A 13,273-nucleotide genomic window follows, 5' to 3' on the forward strand; every position below is an offset into this window, starting at 1 on the left:
ATTTTAACAGCTATATTAAGATATTTACACAGCATGCAACTTACCCATTTAAAGTCTACAGCTCAATGGTTTGTAGTATAATCACAGATATGTTCTACTATCACCATAGTCCAATTTAGAACATTTTTTATTCACCCTGAAAAGAAACCTCATAGCAACTAGCAATATTCCTTATTCTACCTCCCTAGTTACCACTCCAGATAAACACCATTCAATTTTTTTTTTTTTTTTTGAGATGGAGTCTCTTTCCGTTGCCTGGACTAGAGTGTAGTGGTGTGATCTCAGCTCACTGCAATCTCTGCCTCCCAGACTCCAGTGATTCCGTGCCTCAGTCTCCTGAGTAGCTGGGATTACAGGCATGTGCCACCATGCCTGGCTAATTTTTATAGGTTTTTTTTTTTTTTTTTTTTTTTTTTTTTAAGAAACGGAGTTTCACTACATTGCCCAGGCTTTTCTCAAACTCCTGGCCTCAGGTGATCTGCCCACTTGGGCTTCCCAAAATACTGGGATTACAGGTGTGAGCCACCACACCTGGCCCACGAATCTACTTTTGGTGTATATATATTTGCCTATTCTCCATATATCAGATAAATGAAACCATAGACTATGTGATACTTTTGTGACTGACTTTTCACTTAGCATAAATGTTTTCAAGGCTCATCTATGTTGAAGAATTTGTCAGTACTTCATTTATTTTTGTGGCCAAATAATATTAGATTGTATGGGTTTACCACATTTTATCAATTTATCTGCTGATAAATATTTAGGTTCTTTCTACTTTTCTCTATCACTACTATGCTAAAAATGTTTACATACAAGTTTTTTCATGGGCATATGTTTTTATTTTTTGGGGGGTACATACCTAGGAGTTAAATTGCTAGGACAAATGGTAGCTCTATATTTAATAATTTTAGGAACTCCTAGCTTATTTTTCTTAGTGGCTGCACCATTTTATATTCCCAAAACAATTGTAAGAGGATTTTAATTTCACCACATCTTCACCAATACTTGCCATACTCTGAGTTTTTGATTCTAGCCATTCTAGTGTGTGTGAAGTGGTACCTCATTGTGGCTTTGGTTTGCATTTCCCTGTTGACTGATGACATTGAACATCATTCTTGTCTTCATCAGTCATGTATTTTCTTGGGAAAATTTTCTCTTCACCGTCTTTGCACATTTTTAAATTGAGTTAGTTGATTTTTAATATATTCAGTTGCAAAAATTTTTATACATTCTGAATGCAAATTCTTTTTTAGAATCATGATTTTCTAACATATTCTCCCATTCTGTAACTTATCTTTACATTTTTTTCATGGTGTCCATTGAAGGACAAAAGTGCTTATTGCTATTTACTTCTTCATTTGTCTAGTGATGGGCTGGATTATTTTAGTAAAGTGTCTATTCAGGCCACTGTGTTAAGCATCTGATGTTGCTCCTTAGGGAACCAAAGGCTTGGATATGCCCACAGTCACTCTAGCAGAGCAGTGGTTTTGGTGGAACCCTCTTCTTCTTTAACCACAGGCAGATGGCTAGCCCCACCAACTGCTGCCTATTGTTCAGTTGATTTCAATAATACTCTGAGGCATAAACTGCTCTTCAACCTACTCTAATCATACTGTGGGTCCTTTGAAGGAATAATGACTGAGGTCATTGTTTTATTTATATATTTATATATATATATATATTTTATTTTTATATATAAATATATATGTAACATTTTATATGTATAATATCTATAATATATGTAACATATTATATATATAATATCTATCTATATATCTGTATCTATACATATTTCAGGGGGGTTACTCTCAGTTGATTTATTTCCATTTACCCCTACAAACCAACAAGCCTACCATCAAGCTTGTAATCTGAATCTTCTCTTAATTGCTTTTCATTGAAGCTTCCAGTGTTTCTGAGGGTACCCATAGGCTTGACTTTCTCCATGCTGTGTTGCAAATGACAACACAAATTCACTCTCTGATCGTTTTTGAAGCCAGAAGTTCAAAATCACTTTCACTGGGCCAAAGCCAGGACCGTACTGTTTCTGGAGGCCCTAGAGCATAGTATGTTTTTCTGTCCCTTTCAGCTTCTAGAGCAGCTCCGTTTGACTCATAGTCCCTTCTTCCATCTTTAAATTCAGTGTTGTAGGATCCTCTCTTTTTCACTCTGCTTCCTTCACGTAATATTTTCTCTGTGTCAAATTTGCTTTACTCTTAATCATGTGAAATTGGCTTTACTCTTAGTCGTGTCAAATTGGCTTTACTCTTATCAGAAACTTGTGAGTGTATTTAAGGCCCATCTAGACAATTCAGATAATCTTCTCATCTAAAGACTTCAACTTATTCACATCTTCAAAGTCAACTATATAACATTCCTAGGTTTCAGAGATTAGGTCGTTGATAGCTCTCAGAGGCGCCTACTACAGTGAGTATCCTTCCATCCCACCTCCAAGAAGACTCTCAAAATGGGAGTAGTGAAATGGTCTCTTTCCCATACAGAAAAGAAGAAACAAATATTTCTCCATTCTTCATCTGCAGATTAAACCAATAACACATGTAGGGCACTTTTCCTGCCTTTCATCCCATTGCACTGTAGGGCTGCTGGACACCTTAACACTGCAAAGTTAGGGTGGATATTGATTTTATTGTGACCATAATAGTACATTTGTCTGTGATCCAAAAGCCTTACATGCATAAGTTTAAAAATCACATTATTTATCTTGATATAAAGGCTCAACTAATCTATTTGCAAGAAATGAAAAGATAAACATATGTGGTTAGAGATTTATTTTTTGAGACAGAGTCTTACGCTGTTGCCCAGAAGTGGCACAATCACAGTTCTCACAGTTCCCTATAGCCTCAGCCTCCCTGGGCTCAGGTGATCCTCCCACCTCAGGCTTCCTAGTAGCTAGGTCTACAGGTGTGTGCCACCAGGCTCTGCTAATTTTTCTATCTTTTGTCAAGATGAGGTTTTGCCATGTTGCTCAGACTGGTCTTGAACTCCTGGGCTCTAGCAATCTACTCACCTGGGCCTCCCAAAGTGCTGAGATTACAGGCATGAGCCACAGCACCCAGCCAGAGATGTTTTAAAATAAAGCATTTTGAACTGGGTGTGGTGGCTCATGTCTGTAATCCCAGCTCTTATGGAGGCAGAGGCGGGAGAATAGCTTGAGCCCAGGAGTTCGAGACGTGCCTAGGCAATATAGTGAGACCTCATTCTACACAAAAAGGAAATAAAAAAAAGACACACAAGAAATAGGGCGTTTTGAAAGACTTCTATGAAACATTCACATATAATGATGTTTTGTGATCCTAAATATCTGAAAATAGAGCAATTTATGACAAATGACTCAGCCTAGAGTGAAACTGCTGACACCTTACAGTGATAAGCATATGTATGTGTGGTGGACCCAGGTTATAAGATAACACCTGCTGTGGCCAGGCACCCCCAAGGGCTGACAAGAAAGTGAAATCAAAAGACAGATAATGGCTATGGACACTCTAACAACTGACAACTCTTCATTCACCTTGGTTGGAGTTCTGAGGGAAAATCATAGCTACTTCCTATGATTCTTTTCCTCCACTCTCTTATTACTGTCTGTGTGTGTTGAATATGTTGGCATGATGGTTGGTGTGTGAAAGCCTCTCAACAAACCATGAATTCAGAAGAACGTAATTAGCCACTGAGTCATTGTGACACCATCCGGCCTCCCTGTTGGAGTTAGTATAATTAGGCTGAGTCAACCCTGACACTAGAAACACTTATGCCTCTTTGAGTTGGATTTTGTGTCATAGGCCTGATGCTGTGTCAGTCCCAAATATCTTGCAAGAATGTTTTTGTTGTGCACTGGAAGAAAACACAGATTTTAGATTAGATAGGCCCAGGTTTAAATCTTGACTCTGATACCCATTATTTAGGATTATTTGTTGGTTCCACCGGGGTCCTGTTGCTAGAAGCATGGGAATCCTATCACTGAGATCAACAGGAAGAAAGTCTTTTTTGTGGGTACTTCAGCCTAACTATTAAATTCCTCTCCCCAACCCACGAGAGTTAGGGGTTTATATAACAGGGAAGGGTAAGGAAGAGTAGCTGGTCAAGAGGCAGCTAGTATGTCTCATTGTCCAGATGTGGTGACCTGTAAAGATCCTTGACACCATCTGGGAGGCCTGACGGTCAGTCTCCTGAGAAAGGAATTCAGATAAGACAAATGTAAGTTTCTCAAATTTCAGTTTTATGGGAAAATTTGGCATGTTTCATATATACATATCATTTCATGTTTTCAATCATAGAGTGGTCAAAACCCTACCTTGTGAGGGTTATAGAATCAAAGAAAATGGCTGTATTTGGTACATAGCAGACAGCTAATAAAGATGGATGTTGTCATAATGTTATGTTATGGGCCTGTAAATAAAAGATGGAAAAATAGGAGAGCTCATAAAGAGATCGTTGTATTAAGTATTTTTTATGATTTTAGAACCTACTAATAGTTTATATACACATGCCTATATATGTATGTGTAATTGCATATTTATCTTGTATGTGACGTTTTTCACATATAACATCTCATTATATATCGCATTTAAGATATGTAACAATCATATATGTAACATATCTTTTTAAGAAAAAAGTAGAGACGCACACTCATTTTTATAAAATTAGTGAGTTTTTGCATATTGAAAGTTTTAGCAGTTTAAAATTTACATTATCTTAGTTTATTTTTCCATCAATGTTTAGAATCATCTTTTTTCCTAGAGGAAATCTTTAAACGTGTTTCTGAAAACCCTCATAATAAGACTCAAGGCATACATCTTTTCACTAGGGGGTTATAGAGTATTCATTCATACAATCCCTTAACTGTTCAGGAATATATATTAAGAGATAATGAATCAGTAACACACCTATTTTCATTCCTTTAAATAAATGGGTTTAAATGTGAAGTAAGAAAGTTATCTGTATGAAGTACTGAGTAATTCAAAAATTTTGACAACTAGACTACTGTAGCATTAAAAACACAAATACAGCTGGGTCTGTTCTGTTCTTGTTGTGGGTACATATACTTTTGTTTCCAAATTTAGCCAAAAGTATTTTTATTTTAAGTACACACTTTGGCAATTGCCTTTTTTCTTTTAAGGAACACATTACAATGCCTCATTTTGGCAGGAAGCTTGAGGGGGAAATATTATAAAATTGGGAAAACAAACAAAATGAAACTAATAAAATAAGATCAAAATTAAAGTACTGTTTGAACCCTCAGAATTGACTGCATCTGGTGCAGAGCACAGGATGTAATTAGTGTGAGGTCCGGAACAAGTTATACACACATAATCACATTGGAGACTTTAGAATTGTTTCGAATCGGCTATATTCCTTTTATCCTTGTGATTTTTATAAAATAAATTACCTGATAAATCAAGTAAATCAGTCACTGTCTATACTATAAAATAATCATTTGGAATATATCTAACAACAAATATTTTTCATTTCCTAGTTGGCAGGAATTGTGCAATATTATCAAAGAATGGTTGTCAAATGAAAAAGTATGATAATGAACTTTTATGTAACTACTAGAAATGTACTGTAAAGTTTTGGGTTAATCTACTCTATAGTATTTTATATATTACATATTACTAAGTGGTATCTCCCTCTCTCCATTTATACACATTATATATATATACACACACGTTATATATACACATTATATACATATGCATATATATACACATATATGTGCACATATATAGTGTATAGATAATATATACATACACGTGTGTGAGTTTGTGTGTGTGTATATATGTTTATATGTGTGTGTGTGTGTGTATATATATAAAGCAATGACATTGAACTCACCAGTTTACTCTTTGGGCATTGTATCTGATAGATAAATTAGACCTGGATTTAAAAAAAATGTATACATAGTAGTAAAATCCTATTACCTCTCCAAAAACAAACAAACAAACAAAATCCAACAGATAGCATAATAGACAACAAATGTACAAAATAAAATTAATTAAAATTTATATTTTATGGGTTCAAGTTAGTATCTACATCTTATTTTTCTCAGGATCCAAATTAAAGGTACAGATGTTTTCAGAAATTTAAAAATTTCAGCAGAAATAAAAACTTTTATGAACTGGATGAATATATAAGTTGGTATTTATAATCTCAAAGTTAATTATAAATGAATCATTAGAAGTCTTTCTAATGAGTTATTATCAATCAAGTCAAAATTGGTTCAATCATGGTAAATAAAATCCATTGAATTAAACTAACTTTAGTTCCTACTTCTTTTGTATAGCTCATGCATTAAATTTTGAAGTTAACTTCTCAACATATTATAAACCTATGAAATGTTATTTCTTAACTCAACTTAGTCTTAAATTTAATAGCATATATTGTCTTTAGTAGGAATAAGAGAGAGATAAATAGAAGTTACAGGGCATATACTATGTTCACATATTATTCATGGTCATACCTTTTCACCAGCTCTCTTATTTATTCCTTAAAATATCATTGTGAGGTGTTTAATTATTATACCATTTTGGAGAAGAACAAAAAGGTTCAGAGAGCTTTAGCAGTTTTCTGAAAATTAGACAGTATGACTGAACTAGAATTAAGGCTTAGATATGTTCAATTATAAAGTTCACACCCTTTCTTCTAAACTATTACACTTTGGAAATTGGAATCACATTCTTCAAATTATTTTGCAGAAATATAAGATGTCTGATTTCTGGATAGACTAGGTTACCCTGAAGTAACAAATATTCTGATAACCTTACTGATTTAGCACAGTAGCTCATGATACACCAACACAGGTTGCCTGAAGGCTTGGTTCTCTAGTTACAAAGAGACCCAGGCTAATAGTAGTTTTAATTTTTCCAGTCTTCCTTGATCACCTCAGAAGTGGGAAGAGACATGGCAAACAGTGCACCAATTCTTAGAACTTCAGTTAGGAAATAACACATATAATTTATTCTTACATTTTCTCAGCTAAAGAAAGCCATGCAGAGTCATGTATAATTTCACAGATGGGAGAGAAGTCCAATTCTACCGGGTGCCTGGAAAGGGGAGAAGGAGGAAAAAAAACAATTTTATATAAGCATGAATGGTTACTTTTGCTCATCTTTTAGTAATAAATATTTAGTACACTTTTCCATAGGCAAAATATACTCATCCTTACTCAAGTGAGGCAAAGCCAAAATTTCTCATCTATTCACAGCTTCAATCTCAAAATTCAAGATTTCTATGTGATATCCAGTAACATCAACATCTGTTTCAACATAGAGGTTCTTGATGTCAAGTTTTGTAAACTCAAAAGTGAAGTTCTGTGCCTCTTCCCTATCTAATACTTAGAGGCCAAATGGGGATAAACCATTGTAAACGGCTTCATTCTGATAGAAGAGGATGTGACACTATCTAATTCTCAGTGGCTACACGGGGATAAACCATAGTAAACTGTTTCATTCTGATAGAAGAGGATGGGAACTCTCTAATTTTCAGTGGCCAAATGGGGATAAACCATAGTAAACTGTTTTATTCTGATGGAAGAGGATGGGAAACACCAGTAGTTACTGCTCCTGAAATTCTGAAATCCTGCCTAGCAGAGGTTAGGGGGACTCCTACATTGAATAAGGCAAAGCTTCTTAATTAGGTCTGAATTCTGCTCCCTTGTAGCAATCTTCAGTACCTTGGCTGTGACCTCTGGAAGCTTTTTGTTTTTTGTTTTTCCTTCTTTGTTATCTTTCTGGGCCACAACACATCTGAATTTGGCATCAGAAAATATGTCCTCCTTGGGGGCTAAGCATCTTTCTCAGCTTGATTCCTGCTTGCACAAGATTTGAGATCTATAGGTCATTTTAAGGCTTAAATAATCAGAGACTTTTTGAGTGTAAGCTCACACCTTAGGAGTATAACTCTTAAAGGCTTTTTTTTTTTTTTTTCATTTAATTCTACTTGGTTCAATAAAGAATACTAATATAAGACTTCTTAGGTTTACTTTTTGTTTTCCTCCTTTCTTGGCCTTCATGTTTCACTTTTATCACTTAGTTTCAGTTACTTTGAGTTAATTCAACTGAATTATAGTCTGTTTTCACACTGCTATGAAGAAATACCTGAGACTGGGTAATGTACAAAGAAAAGAGATTTTATTGACTCACTGTTCTGCATGACTGGGGAGGCCTCAGGAAACTTACAATTGTGGTGGAAGGTGCCTCTTCACAGGGCGGCAGGAGAGAGAATAGCAGGGAAAATGCCAGGCACTTATAAAACCATCAGATCTCATAAGAACTCACCATCATGAGAATAGCATAGGAGAAACTGTCCCCATGATTCAATTACCTCCACCTGGTCCCATCCTTGACATGTGGGGATTATTACAATTCCAGGTGAGATTTGGGTGGGGACACAGAGCCAAACCACATCATTCCACTTGACTCCTCCCAAATCTCATGTTCTCACATTTATTTTTTATGTTTTTATTTTTTGAGATGGAGTCTCAGCCTGTCACCCAGTCTGGAGGGCAGTGGCACAATCTCAGCTCACTGCAACCTCCACCTCCCGGGTTCAAATGATTCTCCTGCCTCAGCCTCCTGAATAGCTGGGACTACAGGTGCCTGCCACAATACCCGGCTAATTTTTTGTATTTTTAGTAGAGATGGGGTTTCACTGTGTTAGCCAGGATGGCCTCGATCTCCTGACCTCGTGATCCACCTGCCTCGGCCTCCCAAAGTGCTGGGATTATAGGCGTGAGCCAACATGCCTGGTCATGCCCTCACATTTCAAAACACAATCATGCCCTTCCAACAGTCCCCCAAAGTCTTAACTCATTTCAGCATTAACCCAAAAGTCTAAGTCCAAAGTCTCATCTGAGACAAGGTAAGTCCCTTTTGCCTATGAGCCTGTAACTGAAAGCAAGCTGGCTACATCCTAGGTACAACGGGGGGTACATGCATTGGGTAAATACACCCATTCCAAATGGGAGAAACTGGCAAAAATAAAGGGGCCACACGACCCATCCAAGTCTGAAATCCAATAGGGCAGTCATTAAACATTTGAGTTCCCAAATGGTCTCCTTTAGTTCCATGTCTCACATCCAGGTCACACTGATGCAAGAGGTGGGCTCCCAAGGCCTAGGACAGTTCTGCCCCTGTGGCTTTGCAGGGTACAGCCCCTCTCCCAGCCGCTTTCTCAGGCTGGCATTGAGTGTCTGTGGCTTTTTCAGATGCAGGGTGCAAGCTGTTGGTGGATCTATAATTCTGGAGTCTGGAGGACAGTGGCCCTCTTCTCACACCTCCACGAGGCAGTGCCCCAGTAGGGACTCTGTGTGGGGGCTGCAACTCCACATTTCCCTTCTGCACTGCTCTAGCAGAGGTTCTCCATGAGGGCTCTGTCCCTGCAACAAACTTCTGCCTAACATCCAGGTGTTTTCATACATCCTTTGAAATCTAGGTGGAGGTTCGCAAACCCGAATTATTGATTTCTCTGCACCTGTAGGCCCAATACCATGTGTAAGCTGCCAAGGTTTGGGGCTTGTACCCTCTGAAACCTGAGTTGTACCTGGGCCCCTTTTAGTCTCAGCTGGACCTGAAGCAGCTGGCACATGGTACCATGTCCCAAGGCTGCATTGGATCAGGGGGCCCCTGGGCTCTGCCCATTAAACCACTTTTCTTCCTTAGTCCTCTGGGCCGGTGGTGGGAGGGGCTGCTGTGAATTAACTGACATGCCCTGGAGACATTTCCCCCATATTCTTGGTGATTAACATTCAGCTCCTTGTTACTTCTGCAAATTTCTGCAGTCAGTTTGAATTTCTCTCCAGAAAATGGGTTTCTCTTTTGTATTACATAATCAGACTGCAAAATTTTCAAACTTTTATGGTTTGCTTCCTCTTGAACATCTTGTATCTTAGACATTTCTTCCACCAGATACCCTAAATCATCTCTCCCAACTTCAAAGTTCCACAGATCTCTAGGGAAAGGGAAAAATGCTACTAGTATCTTTGAGAAAGCATAGCAAGAGTCACCTTTATTCCAGTTTCCAAAAAGTTCCTCATCTCCATCTGAGACCACTTCAGCCTGGATTTCATTGTCCATATCAGTATCAGTGTATTGGTCAAAGGCATTCCACAAATCTCTAGGAAATTCCATTCTTTCCCACATCTATCTTCTTCTGAGCCCTGCAAACTTTTCTAACTTCTGCCTGTTACCTAGTTTCAAAGTTGCTTCCACATTTTGGGGTATCTTTGCAGCAGCACCCCACTCCCAATATCAATTTCCTGAATTAGTTTGTTCTCACGCTGCTGTGAAGAAAATACCCAAGACTAGGTAATTTATAAAGAAAAGAGGTTTAAATGACTCACAGTTTCTCATGGCTGGGAGGCCTCAGGAAACTTAAAATCATGGTGAAAGGCACCACTTCACAGGGCAGCAATAATGAGAATGAGTGCCAGGAGAGGCAATGCCAGACACTTATAAAACCATTAGACCTCATGAGAACTCACTCACTATCACACGAACAGCATGGGGGATAACACCCCCATGATTCAATTGCCTCCACCTGCTCCCGCCCTTGACATGTGGGGAGTATTACAATTCAAGGTGAGCTTTGAGTGGGGACACAGAGCCAAATCATATCACCAACCTTTCTTGGAAAGCCTTTAGCCTCTTTTTCCTACGCTATTTTGTCCAACTGAAATGATTTACTAGGTAGCACAAACATGGCAGTGTTCCAAGACACCTTAATTCATTCAGAGGTTTTAACAGTGGGTGCTGTATTTGTTATCTGTTACTGCATAACACATTACTTCAAAACTTAGCGACTTAAAATAACACATGCTTATCATCTCACAGTTTCTATGGGTCGGGAATTTGAACATAGTTTGGCTGAGTCCTCTGTGTGAGGATTTCTTATGAGGCTATAATGAAGTTATCAGCTAGTGCTGAGATCTCATTTGACTTGGGAAGGATCCACTTCTAAGCTTATTTACATGATTGATGGAAAGATTCAATTTCTCCAGGGTTGTTAGAGGGAGGGTCTCATTAACTACATGACTCACTGCTTAGAGAGGGCCACCCTAAGCTTCTTGCCAAATACAGCAATTTACTCCATAAAGGCCAGTGAGAAAGACAGAGTTTGCAAACACAGTAGAAACCATCATCTTACGTAATGTAATCAGGGTAGTAACGGTCTATTATTTTCGCCACCACTAAGATGTAAGGTCCTCTCCAAAGCCAAGGGAAGAGAATTCCTACAGGGTGTGGATTCAAAGAGGCAGCAATTATGTCTGTCTTCCAAGCTGCCTGTCATAAATGTGATAGATACCCATAGGCTTGATTCAATCTTTGTGAGCACGTGAGATTTAATTTGTACTTTGTCTTCTGTCTCTCTTAGGACTTCTCAGTTTAATCTTTTACCAGTTAGTATTGAAACGAAATTACCTCTCTAAAATGGTAAATTCCTGGTTTTGGGGTCTCAATCATTCTCTTTCACTACCACTTTCTAACTGGCTAATTACTGTGCAGTATCTTGCCACTTCAGCCAGCTGCGTCCAACACACACTCCTAACGATCTGTTTCCAGTCTCTTCCCTAAGGCTGCCGTCCCATAAAAGTTCAGAGCCGAGAGAGTAGGTGAAATGGCATCAGATCTCTTTGCTCCTGGCTCCAAATGTAGCCATCTCCTCTGCTATCGCCACACAAGGTGATACAGGACATTTCTCCAGTACTCCAGACAGGCAGCAAGAGGTAAACTCCATATATTTCCAGACTGTGACACTTCTCTGCAGAGTATATTCCACCATCACCTTTTGAAGCCAGCCATGAAGGTAGAAGTGTCAGAGGAATCCCCTCTGAGCCCCACACAAGGAGGATATTCCTTTTTGATGCTGTAATTCATTCAAAGGCAGGGAAACTTTCCCTGGAAAGCTGGTTAGTACATCTCTTTTTACTATTGCAAAATATGTAGTTTTTGGCATTAACTTTTCCACTTGAGAATTAAAAATCCCTTCTTTTCTCCTACAATTTCATTCATAAAAATGTTTTGATTTTGAAAAACTGAGGACTCCAGTTTTATTCTGTGCTGGGATGTTTTCCTGGATAAGTTCAACTGCCTATGCTGCTAAGATAGTTTGAAGAATGAAACAAGAAGATAAAAGAATTACTAGTCCTGAAAAATAAAACAGATAAATTTGAAACATTGTCTCATTAGGTGTGCTTTCTTTTATTTATGTTTCCCTTATCTCTTTGCTTTCTGTCTTTTGCCTCATAGACTTTTTATGTGTCTTTAAATTCTCTAGCGTTTTTGGAACTATATATTCCATTTTCAATTCTACTGCTTGTTATCTTTTAGTTTTTCAAAAAATTTTTAAGCTGTCTTTTCCTATAATTTTCAGCCTCTCTACTAAAAGCCATTTTTAGTATTCTGTCTTGTTTTATCTTATTCTTTTTATTTCATGTAGATGCTTTTGATCTCCATCCTCATTCTTTTTTGGCTCTATTAACTTGTAACTCTTGATACATGAAGGCCAAAACTTACTGCAATTATTAGGGAATACCATATTCCAGATACTTTCTTCTACATGTCACAATAGATCATCTCTTGAAGTATGCTGTTCCTCTAATTAATCTTCATATTGTTTTTTGTTTTTATGTTCTTCAATACTTACTTGGCTCCGTGTTTTCTTTTTTTTTTTCTCAATACTCATATTCGAATAATGTGAGATAATGATACTGGGGTAAATATTTTTCATAGGTAAGAGTCAAAAGATTGCCTTTCTACTTATCTGGCAGAGGAGATACCATGATCACAAAAGTTGTTTTCACAGGGTGAGGCTTATCCATTGTATTCCAGATATGCTGACCCCTGTGATTTTCCCAATTGTGGGAAACTTGACTGCATAATTTGTGTTAGTGGTGGACTGCATTTACAATCTCCCACAGAGATTGTGATATCAATCTCTGATATTATAATATCACAGGTATCACAATTTATATCTCTGATATAAATTTTTAAAAGATGAAAAAGAAAAACATTGCTTTCGGCCCTACTGTTTATGCTTCAATAAATACTTGAAAAGAAACTTGATATGTTCAACTCCAAGGGCAATTGTAGGTTTTAAACAGGCTTTATATGATTACTTACCTTTTCTATATGCTAAACCTTGCTCAGAGTTATAGAATATTATAGAATTACATGAAAAATTAGGATTTCTACCCTTTTCCTACATTACTGTAAACTTTTATGAAAAAATTGTCTTCAGTGAGTAAAGTGTGATGACTAAA

The 13,273-nt window shown here is 37.5% G+C and overlaps 1 non-coding gene across 1 annotated transcript; it reads left to right on the plus strand.

Moving 5' to 3' along the window:
- Positions 1–12,766: 12,766 nt before the first annotated feature.
- Positions 12,767–12,928, plus strand: LOC123574316 (U1 spliceosomal RNA). The gene has a single exon (XR_006699194.2). It is a non-coding gene; the product is annotated as a U1 spliceosomal RNA (small nuclear RNA).
- The last annotated feature ends 345 nt before the right edge of the window (positions 12,929–13,273 follow it).

Source organism: Macaca fascicularis, chromosome 6 (genome assembly GCF_037993035.2).
Source record: "Macaca fascicularis isolate 582-1 chromosome 6, T2T-MFA8v1.1".
In the NCBI taxonomy this organism is placed as follows: domain Eukaryota; kingdom Metazoa; phylum Chordata; class Mammalia; order Primates; family Cercopithecidae; genus Macaca; species Macaca fascicularis.